Below are 10,162 nucleotides of genomic sequence, written 5' to 3'. Positions count from 1 at the left end.
CATGGTAAATCATATAGTACCTCTCTCACGTCACAAACCATTAATGTTGTTTCCAGGCACTCAACCTGCTGTCACTCTGCGAATTGGTAGCAATCTGATGCAAAACGATAACCCAGAGAATTGCTATCTCGACAAGGCTTGGCGACTTCCCTGCTTACGCATGAAGATGATGCCCATTTATGGAAAGTGCTCGTAGGCCCGTCGAAGTTAAACACCCGTACACATGGTCGGTTAGTTTAATATACAGCCAATTAGCATCATCGATTTTAGCCTACCTCCGACGTGAACAAGCTGATTATTCAAAGACTTAAATTGAGAACCTCTCTAGCTGCGACCATTCCAAGCGAACCTTTGCTCCAATCAAGTGTCTCTAACGCCGAGATCTGTGCACGCACCCAGGTGAGAAACTTTCACTGTTACGCGCTGTTGTATTAGAGAACTGTGTTGATGTGTGAGGCATTACTCCCTTGTTATATCGTTATATCGTATGGTTATCTCGTCAAGCAGTTTGGTCAGGCTTGTTTACCTGTAGCGATAAGCAACATAGACAAGTGGGAAAGTTTTCATATTACATTTAGTTCATATCGGGTTGACTTTCATCAATCGCAAATCCTGGCATAACAAATCGATCAATTCGCACTTTTATCATAACTGAAGTATATTTTTGTGGTTCGGTTCATGAGTAAAGAATGTGGATGTTTGTACCTATGATACACTATTTATCAACGTTGAAATATTGACCTGCCTGGATAAGTAATGATAAGATTACTTATGTATATTTGATAAAGTTTGATCTTTTGGTTTCATCTTCTACAGTACTATTCACAGTAACCGTGTCTGTACTTCATCACAGTACTGCGGAATTAGGGATGGTGGGATATCCGGGGGTCATTGTATCTGACAGTTTGTGGTCTGAACACTGAGTATAAAGGACGTCCAAGCACATGGAACACACACCGGAAATACGCTCACCTTCTGTTCAAGTCCGCTGATGACTTCATATAGATATTGTCTCATCGCATTACTTAAATGCTAAAATAGGACAAACAGGAGAAATCATTTTGAACCATTTAACCTCTGGGTATTTAATATGAAACTGTCGTTGTATTATCAAGCTCGTTTTGTTTTGATAGCTGTTTCATATATAACTCTGTCATTAGAATCGTTACAAAACTGTGTGGTTGAAAAGAAATCCGGCTGTGTAAAGTAAGAAAATTGACTCATTACTGACTACTAAAAAGAAGGAAGGGACCAATCCCTGTTAGGACACGCGCTGAGTAGCGTGATCATTGTCAATAGTTCACCAATTCCCCTAATTAGAATGGTATACTAAGTAGGCGACAATGTGTTCGACCTATTTCCTCTGTTAAGTTGACGCAGCGATTGTTTTGTACCTGCTGGAATGGCCCATGTGAGGTACGAGTGCTGGGAAATCCATTAGCATCCATCTTTTTCTAGCCGCATATATCTCTATAGCGACGTATGTTCGTCAATGAGATCGTGGCTGTGGTAATTAACGTCTCTATTTAGCCATGTTTCTGACAGTTTGTATATTGAGGCAACACTGATTGATCCAAGGTGGTAAAGAAGTTTTCGTATACAAGACAACCGTCATTAATCTGTTCCTGCTCCTTTATACTGACAGTCAGTCAGTATTCATATACAGACGATCTGGGTTAGTTCATCCTTGTGTTCCATGATACAGTAAAACATAGAAAGAAACACGGGATGGGTTAACCCATGTCCGTGTACCATGGTACTGGCAGCATTGGTATAATTACGGACTGAGTTAACCCATCTTTATATACCAAGGTACTGCCAACATTGATCTGATTAGGGACTTGGGTAACCCATGTTTATGTACCAAGGTACTGGCAGCATTGGTATAAATTTTACGGACTGGGTTAACAAATGTTTATATACCATGGTACTGGCAACATTGATCTGAATACGGGTTTGGTTAACCCATGTTCATGTAACAAGGTACTGGCAGCATTGGTATAATTACGGATTGGGCTAACCAATGTTTATGTATTTATGTTTCATGGTACTGGCAGCATTGGTATAATGACGGACTTGGTTAACCTTTGTTTATGTACCATGGTACTGGCAGCATTGGTAGTGATTTCATAGTTTAAGCATTATATTTTCGTGTACCCATGGCAGGCGGCAAGCATGTATTCACTCTTCAGACGACTCGATGTTACATGTGTGTGACACAGTGCTAGCGTCATCTATATATACGCGCCCATGGGTTGACCCATCTTTGTGTCCCACAGTACTGGCAACTTGCATATTACGTCAGCTGCCAGTAGACCATCTTTGTGTCCCACAATACTGGCAACTTGCATATTGCGTCAGCTGCCATTAGACCATCTTTGTGTCCCACAATACTGGCAACTTGCATATTGCGTCAGCTGCCATTAGACCATCTTTGTGTCCCACAATACTGGAAACTTGCATATTACGTCAGCTGCCAGTAACCCATTCTTGTGTCCCACAATACTAGCAGCTTGCATATTGCGTCAGATGCCAGTAAACCATCTTTGTGTCCGACAATACTAACAACTTGCATATTGCGTCAGCTGCCATTAGACCATCTTTGTGTCCCACAATACGAGCAGCTTGCATATTACGTCAGCTGCCAGTAACCCATCTTTGTGTCCCACAACACTGGCAACTTGCATATTACGTCAGCTGCCATTAGACCATTTTTGTGTCCCACAATACTGGCAACTTGTATTTTACGTCAGCTGCCATTAGACCATCTTTGTGTCCCGCAATACTGGCAGCTTGCATATTACGTCAGCTGCCAGTAACCCATCTTTGTGTCCAACAACACTGGCAACTTGCATATTACGTCAGCTGCCATTAGACCATCGTTGTGTCCCACAACACTGGCAGCTTGCATATTACGTCAGCTGCCATTAGACCATTTTTGTGTCCCACAATACTGGCAACTTGTATTTTACGTCAGCTGCCAGTAGACCATCTTTGTGTCCGACAATACTGGCAACTTGCATATTGTGTCAGCTGCCAGTAGACCATCTTTGTGTCCGAGAATACTGGCAGCTTGCATATTACGTCAGCTGCCATTAGACCATTTTTGTGTCCCACAACACTGGCAGCTTGCAAATGGCGTCAGCTGCCAGTAGACCATCGTTGTGTCCTACAAGACTGGCAACTTGCATATTGCGTCAGATGCCAGTAACCCATCTTTGTATCCCTCAATACTAGCAACTTGCATATTACGTCAGCTGCCATTAGACCATCTTTGTGTCCGACAATACTGGCAACCTGCACATTGTGTCAGCTGCCATTAGACCATCTTTGTGTCCGACAATACTGGCAGCTTGCATATTACGTCAGCTGCCATTAGACCATCTTTGTGTCCAACAATACTGGCAACTTGCATATTGCGTCAGATGGCATTAGACCATCTTTGTGTCCCACAATACGAGCAACTTGCATATTACGTCAGCTGCCATTAGACCATTTCTGTGTCCCACAATGCTGGCAACTTGCATATTGCGTCAGATGCCAGTAAACCATCTTTGTGTCCGACAATACTGGCAACTTGCATATTACGTCAGCTGCCAGTAACCCATCTTTGTATCCCACAGTACTGGCATCTTGCATATTACGTCAGCTGCCATTAGACCATTTTTGTGTCCCACAACACTGGCAGCTTGTATATTGCGGGATTCGTTATTATCGATAGTTATGTATCATGATAATCTCTTGTAGCATAGATATATAGACGATCTTCATTAGCACATTTCCCTTTACCATATGACTTCATGCATGTACCGACCGATTCGATTAGTTCAAGTGCTCCCTAGGTATTTTAGAGAGAGTGCACTACTACAAATATTATCTTCATATAAAGCATCAGTAGTATAATGTATTCGATGAACTTAATGCAGATAATGCAAAACTTTGGGGTAAGCAATACCTTTGTTGTCCTTTTACGAGAGTCTGCGATCCATTATTTAAGTGACTACATGGTTGGTCGCATTTAGATCGTTATTTATCTCTGCTGTGTGTAGCAATTAAACAGATAATATTCTAAATATTTGCTGATGATCTCACTGGAAGGAAGAGGTGTTGACGAGTTTCATGTGTAGCAAAGTCGCCTCTATATTTCACTACCCTTGAAGTGACCTTTTTTTCAGTGACGTCACGTCGGGGCATATGGCTGCATGTAAAGCACATGCCATATATACTTCAACAAATATGTGGGGCAACCGAGACTTTTCAAAACGTACTAAACCTCAGGTTAGGGAAACATTCTGATGCCTGAAATGAATATTCATTTACGCATTATTGTTTCTTTCCAGTCCTTGTTAAACCAATTGTTCTCATTACCAATTACGAACATGTGAGACTTCACACGCTGATGTATTACTTCCGGATGTCACATTCTTAATGTTAATGTGGTGTTTCAGACAGCGGTACCGTTAATCAATCACATGCGCAGTTGTTATGTCCATACACTGAACGTCTTCACTGATACTACAAATTCTGCATCATCCTACATAACGACATCCCATGCATGCTGTATGGGAAATGATGGATACGATGTTTCATTCATTAAAGCGACAACAACGACCTCACTGACTCCCTCAATACAATTATTCTGACATTTTACTTCATCCAACAAGACCCAGTAATTTACAGTACTCTCTGTACGGGATAATGCAAGGATTGTAATGACAGCTTTAGGACCTTCGTCTTATCTTGCTACGGAAGCAAATGGCTTGTTGAGTTCATCTGCCAGTAACGATTTATACAATTATCGTTAAATCTCTGCCCGCAAAGCATCATTGATCTCAATCAGAGGATTAAGTCGAACAATATGCTAGCATTTGTCTGTTGTTTGTCAACGTAATGTGAATAATGACTATTTTCCAAAAGAGATATTAATCAGATACATGGACAGAGCTAATTGAAAGAATTGTGGTATCAATAGTTACAATACGAAGATGACCTTAGATCAGATTTTGTGTGGTGGTCACCGTGGTCATAAACAGAAGCATGAGGGAGAGAGAGAAGGGAATGCATGACTTTGATCAATGCTCCTGTTTTGTGAAAGTAGTTCCATCTATATGTATCCTCAGCACTCCATCCCCATAAGCGCATCAACTTGTTGACATGACTAACAGAGGGACAATGAGTACATCTGGACGTTGTGATACGGAGAGTATACGGCCAAAAGACCATTTGGCGTTTACAAATTCATGTTTCATTCTAAACAGGAAGGGAATTAGAACAATGTGCAGGTCGTCCATTTAGCTTGTGCATTATCAAAGGCAAGTTGATTTTATGGTACTCAGTCTGCAAGTGATAAACTCCAACAGACCACGCGACAACACTCCATACATTCTACCCACGGACACAAGCTTTTGAATACAACATCAAAGACGCAAGGTAAATGATGATACCGTGGTTTATCGATCTTCTAAAAAACTGCACCGCCTCATCAAGGCGCAAACTGTGCTAAGGTTTGTAACAGTGAAAGAACAACATTGCTAAATTGGTAAAGAAATTATTAGGTCCCTGACTTTACGTCACCACGTAAATGGGAATTTCATTAATCAGTCATTATCAGGTGATGATGTAAAAGAATACGTTTTGTGGTGTGTTGGTAACACTCTTCGCTCGGGCAAACATTTTTCATCATAGAAATCGACTATTAAGGTATGATAGATAACAATAATCACCATGGTTCTCAATAATGACTTTGTGCGCTCGTTTTGCTAACTATGGACATTGAAGAACGTAGATGTCATGGCAGACAATAGCAGCTTCAAGCAATACTACACTGCGACGTGTTTGATGATAGAACTACCAATAGCATTACAATGCGAAAGGTACAACGCCAGTACAACACATAAGAATACAGTCCATCACGTGTAAAGGCAATACAATCAGAATGTCTAATGATAGTACAACACATAACAAAGCAATACACTTTTGAACAAAATAGTAACAAAAATATGAATACAACGCCACACGTATAATGATAGTATTATAATGCTCATGTGACAATATAATGAATATGCATCATGTAAAGTAAGCATACATGTAGCAATACAATATCACGTTCATTGTGATGACATTACAATTTGGCTGTAATTTTGAGAGATCTTTGACGGGGAGGTGGAACGGCTCTGTCAAACCTTCGATTGGTTCACTGTTCTTCACGACATCGCGATGATTTCGTCAAGAACTGATGACATGACTTCATTCCACAGCTGCAATATATAAATAAAGTACCGTGGATGTGTCCAATTGTCACTGACCAACAATTGCTAATTCATTACACCAGAAGAAACGAGTTGAAATCAATGAAATTGAAAGAACTTGGTGGCACTGTAGCGGCGTGCTGTCAACACGGTTTCGAGCGGGGAATGATTCGAGACCACTGACGGATGACTTGTTAAATAAAAATAATGGTAAGATTGATGTATGGCCCTGTCACACAATGATTTGGTCAGTCGTTTGACATGTTTACACATTCGGTGTGGATTTAACACTCTCTTTTCTTTGACGGTGGGCGTCATTGTTTCTTACCGACGTTATTTTGAATGGTCCAGTAAGATTTCACTAACTATAATCCAGCGATGGGGTAACCATGATTTCTATTCTTGCATTTTGTAATACATCCGAAGTTCTCACAATCCTGTTTCTTTGACGATCGTTATTGTTAGCATTTACAGACACAAATTCACTGCATTATACAATACCTCTTTAGGTCATTTTGTTTTCAGTTCTCCATGTGCTCATCTATTACTTTTACTTTTTGCAGATACATTGCGTCAGGAAGATATATTAGTAGCTCAAACAGTATTTTGAAAAATGCCCGATTTGGACACACACCCTGCAGTGCTCTATCTGCAACTACTCGAATATTTGTCACGTAGAATAGTGCAACGTACCTTACATAGACAGCATGCCATAATATATGAGATGTATAAATCTAAAATATATATCGTGTAGCGGTTAGGTAAGCTTCATATTTTGCAATAACTGCAAAAAGCGTCATCTAATACGTGTTGATGGAAGGAACGTGGTACACTAGTGTCCGAAACGGAGTTGTTATTATGCACAACATTCAGGATTATGAATCAGTTCTAATGCTTCCAGTACATAGTGCGAATATTCTTTTGAGCCAACGTTTAAACTACTTGTATATTTTTCATTGCGTTTGAGTTTCACTCTGGGAAACGTACACATTATCCCCGATATTGTTCACACATCTACTCATTATTAGCTACTACTCTGTACAATACCGAATAAGACTTTAATCAAGCGTTATATCTGCATAAGTATATTTCTACAATAAACAGTATGTGAAGTGCAGATAAAGTAAAACTCAAGGCCTGTAGTTTGTGTGAAACATAATGTTGTTGCTTTATAAAGTTAACCAAAATGTTATTTCAGTTATGTCCATTAATATATTTTGATTTTATAAATGTATCAAATTTGACGATATTCTGCAAAGAAATCAGCATATTTATCTATGTAATTCCCATCTTTACCTGGCAAAATAGAAACAGAAACACATAGAATTAAGGGAAAAACACGCGAACCAACACTACCATGTTAAAGGGTTATCGCATAATTTGTTTATAATATAACTCATCTGATTAGATATCTTGTTATTGGAATACATATCATCGCAAAACACTAAGAACTGCTGTATGTAAATGTAGGTGCTTCACTCACATACCCTTACAGTAATGGAATGCCATCATCGTTAATCACTATGCTCCTGTGCGCTATATGACACAGCGTCAAGATAAGATGTAGATAGTTACATTATGAAACCTGCTCCAGGATACTTAGTTTGGCAATATTCAAGTCACGAAGACTTGGCTCAACGATCAGCCTTCAGCAGGAACGACACTGGTCTTCTGCTGTTTCCAGACTTCAGACTGTTTTCATCTTCTGTGGGAAAGTATCCAAATGGATTAATAGGTAGATGTCTGTGCGCATTGGAAAGCTGAAAAACGTGGGGAATATCCTTTGATAAAGTACTTACAAAGGGGCGTAACAAGACTTCGTAAGGACGCCCTTTCCTATGCCACCGTACGACTGTTGGCAGCAGTCGGTATGCGTGGAAGTGAGAGGGTTGAATACGAACTCTCAAACAGGAATTCCTTGAGATCATATCCCCACTGAATCAACGATAAAATTAGCGAATGACGGCATATTGCTAGTGTAGGTAGTCTCTATCAATAGAGAGCACATTCCATTAGCCTTGCAGAATACATTGCAGTTACAATGGCACTGAAGAAAGTGTCAGCTCTTTGGTGTCAAAACCATCGGATATCTACGGCATCAGGAACACGCCTCGTGATAATAATGCTCTGCTTGAAGCTGATCCAGAATGGTTCTTGCAACGATTTGTGACTATGAAAGAAACCCGAGGTTCATCACTTCTAACTTGAGTGCAGACAGCAATCGAAACTGTTGTGTAAAACATTTGACGCCATGAGAACCAAAGAAGGGAATGTTTTTTCCATCAGCTGGAAAATGTATGACATCGGTCTGCAAGGCTGAATCTCTCATCATTGTGGTCTACCTTCAAAAAGATCAAACCAAACAATAAACAATCATGCTTCACATTTGAAAGAGTTATGGAAGAAACTGATATGCTTGCATTGTTCTGAGGATCAAAATCAAACACAATCGGGAATTGTCAATCAGAGTAAGTGGGAAAGCGCATCATTTATATAAAACTGTAAATAAACCTTACCTTTGTTACGAGGATGTGTTTTTGTGAATTAAAATGTCTCACTAATTAACTTTTAGTTAATATTGATGGATTTGCCCTTGCATCTTGAACTCAAGCTATGTAGTTTTACCTGTTAAGAGTGAGTTAGAGTTACTTCCCTTTGTTTTACGTCCGGCGGAAGACAGTCGGGTTCCTGTAATTTCTAAATGGTCGTAGTGTGATCTAAATGGTTGTAGCGTGGCGTGGCGTGAATTTCGCTAGAAAGTCTAGAATGGTATAATAGGTATATGAGGGATGGTCTATGAGATGAAGGACTACTGCTTTGGATTTACGCTCATCTGCCTGCTAACATATATGTTTCTCCACTCAAGAGACCTACCACTCGTCTACATTGAACTTTCCCAGCTGTCAACAACCATCAATAAGTACATCGGTTCTTAACTGGGAATATCGGAATATCAATACTTTGCTGATTTAATATTTTGTGACCCAATATTTCAATAGTATTGTATTAGAAATGTGCCCTGTCATTCACTGTAGCCTTGTTTATTGTTTGTGCAATATATGATTGAATATTACAGATTTGTCTGTGTTCTGTTTCCCTGGTTCAATCACAACCTCTGTCATTTCTAAACCGTATCACCCTTTACTTATCTATTAATTTCACATTACATCTGCTGCATCGCAATATTTCTCATTTGTGTACATAGGTGATGAAGTATATGCACTTGCACAGCTGATGCTTATATTCATTCATTCATAAGGCTGATCCAGTTGTGCTTCCAACTGAAATGATCTAGAAATGCACATTAGTCAGACTCACTTACACAGGTATGCAATACGTGTTTATGCCATTTTATCAACACTGAGCCATATTGTTATTTCCGAGACTATTTAGGAAAAATATAATCTAAAGAGCCACGCGTATCATAGAAATGAATAATGATAGAACATTGTTATTTACGCTAGAGGACATTAACTAACATTAATGTCATCCCCATAAGATTCAGGAAATTAACAACATGGCTTCTTTCCAACACGCTGAGTGAACATAAACAGTCATGGTCATGCCTCGGGTTTTATACTGAAACTATCCCTCTACTTCCGAATTATTCACAAACAAGCCAAGGTGCTGTGATGTGTCGAGGAAACAACATGCACTATAAGGAACACAGATATAAGGAAAGGATAAAAAGCGATGTCTTCCAGCAACTGAAATGCATAATAATTAGACGGCATGATCACTGCCATCGAACACCACATGTGTCTTGTGTATACATGCAAAGTAAAAACAGTTCAGTTCTAAGGGAAATTGCAAAAGTTAATTCATGCCCAACCGCAGTGTAGCTTTGACGTAAATTAGATCAATGAATCAACATTATTACAGTGGAGCCTTATCTAACACCTGTTTTCTGTAAC

The 10,162-nt window shown here is 39.6% G+C and overlaps 1 protein-coding gene across 1 annotated transcript in view; it reads left to right on the top strand.

Annotated features, from left to right (window-relative positions):
• The first annotated feature begins 265 nt into the window (after positions 1-265).
• The window catches only part of LOC124273344, a 29,183-nt gene continuing 19,286 nt past the window's right edge, over positions 266-10,162 (top strand). Inside the window, exon 1 of the mRNA XM_046708577.1 lies at positions 266-399. The gene's annotated coding sequence lies outside the window, so the exon portion shown is untranslated. The remainder of the gene's footprint in view (positions 400-10,162) is intronic.

This window comes from Haliotis rubra, unplaced genomic scaffold, assembly GCF_003918875.1.
Source record: "Haliotis rubra isolate DU_JTF1 unplaced genomic scaffold, ASM391887v1 Scf18, whole genome shotgun sequence".
Lineage (NCBI taxonomy): Eukaryota > Metazoa > Mollusca > Gastropoda > Lepetellida > Haliotidae > Haliotis > Haliotis rubra.
Note: the sequence above shows the minus strand (reverse complement) of the source record. Positions and strands in the feature narration are given on the sequence as shown.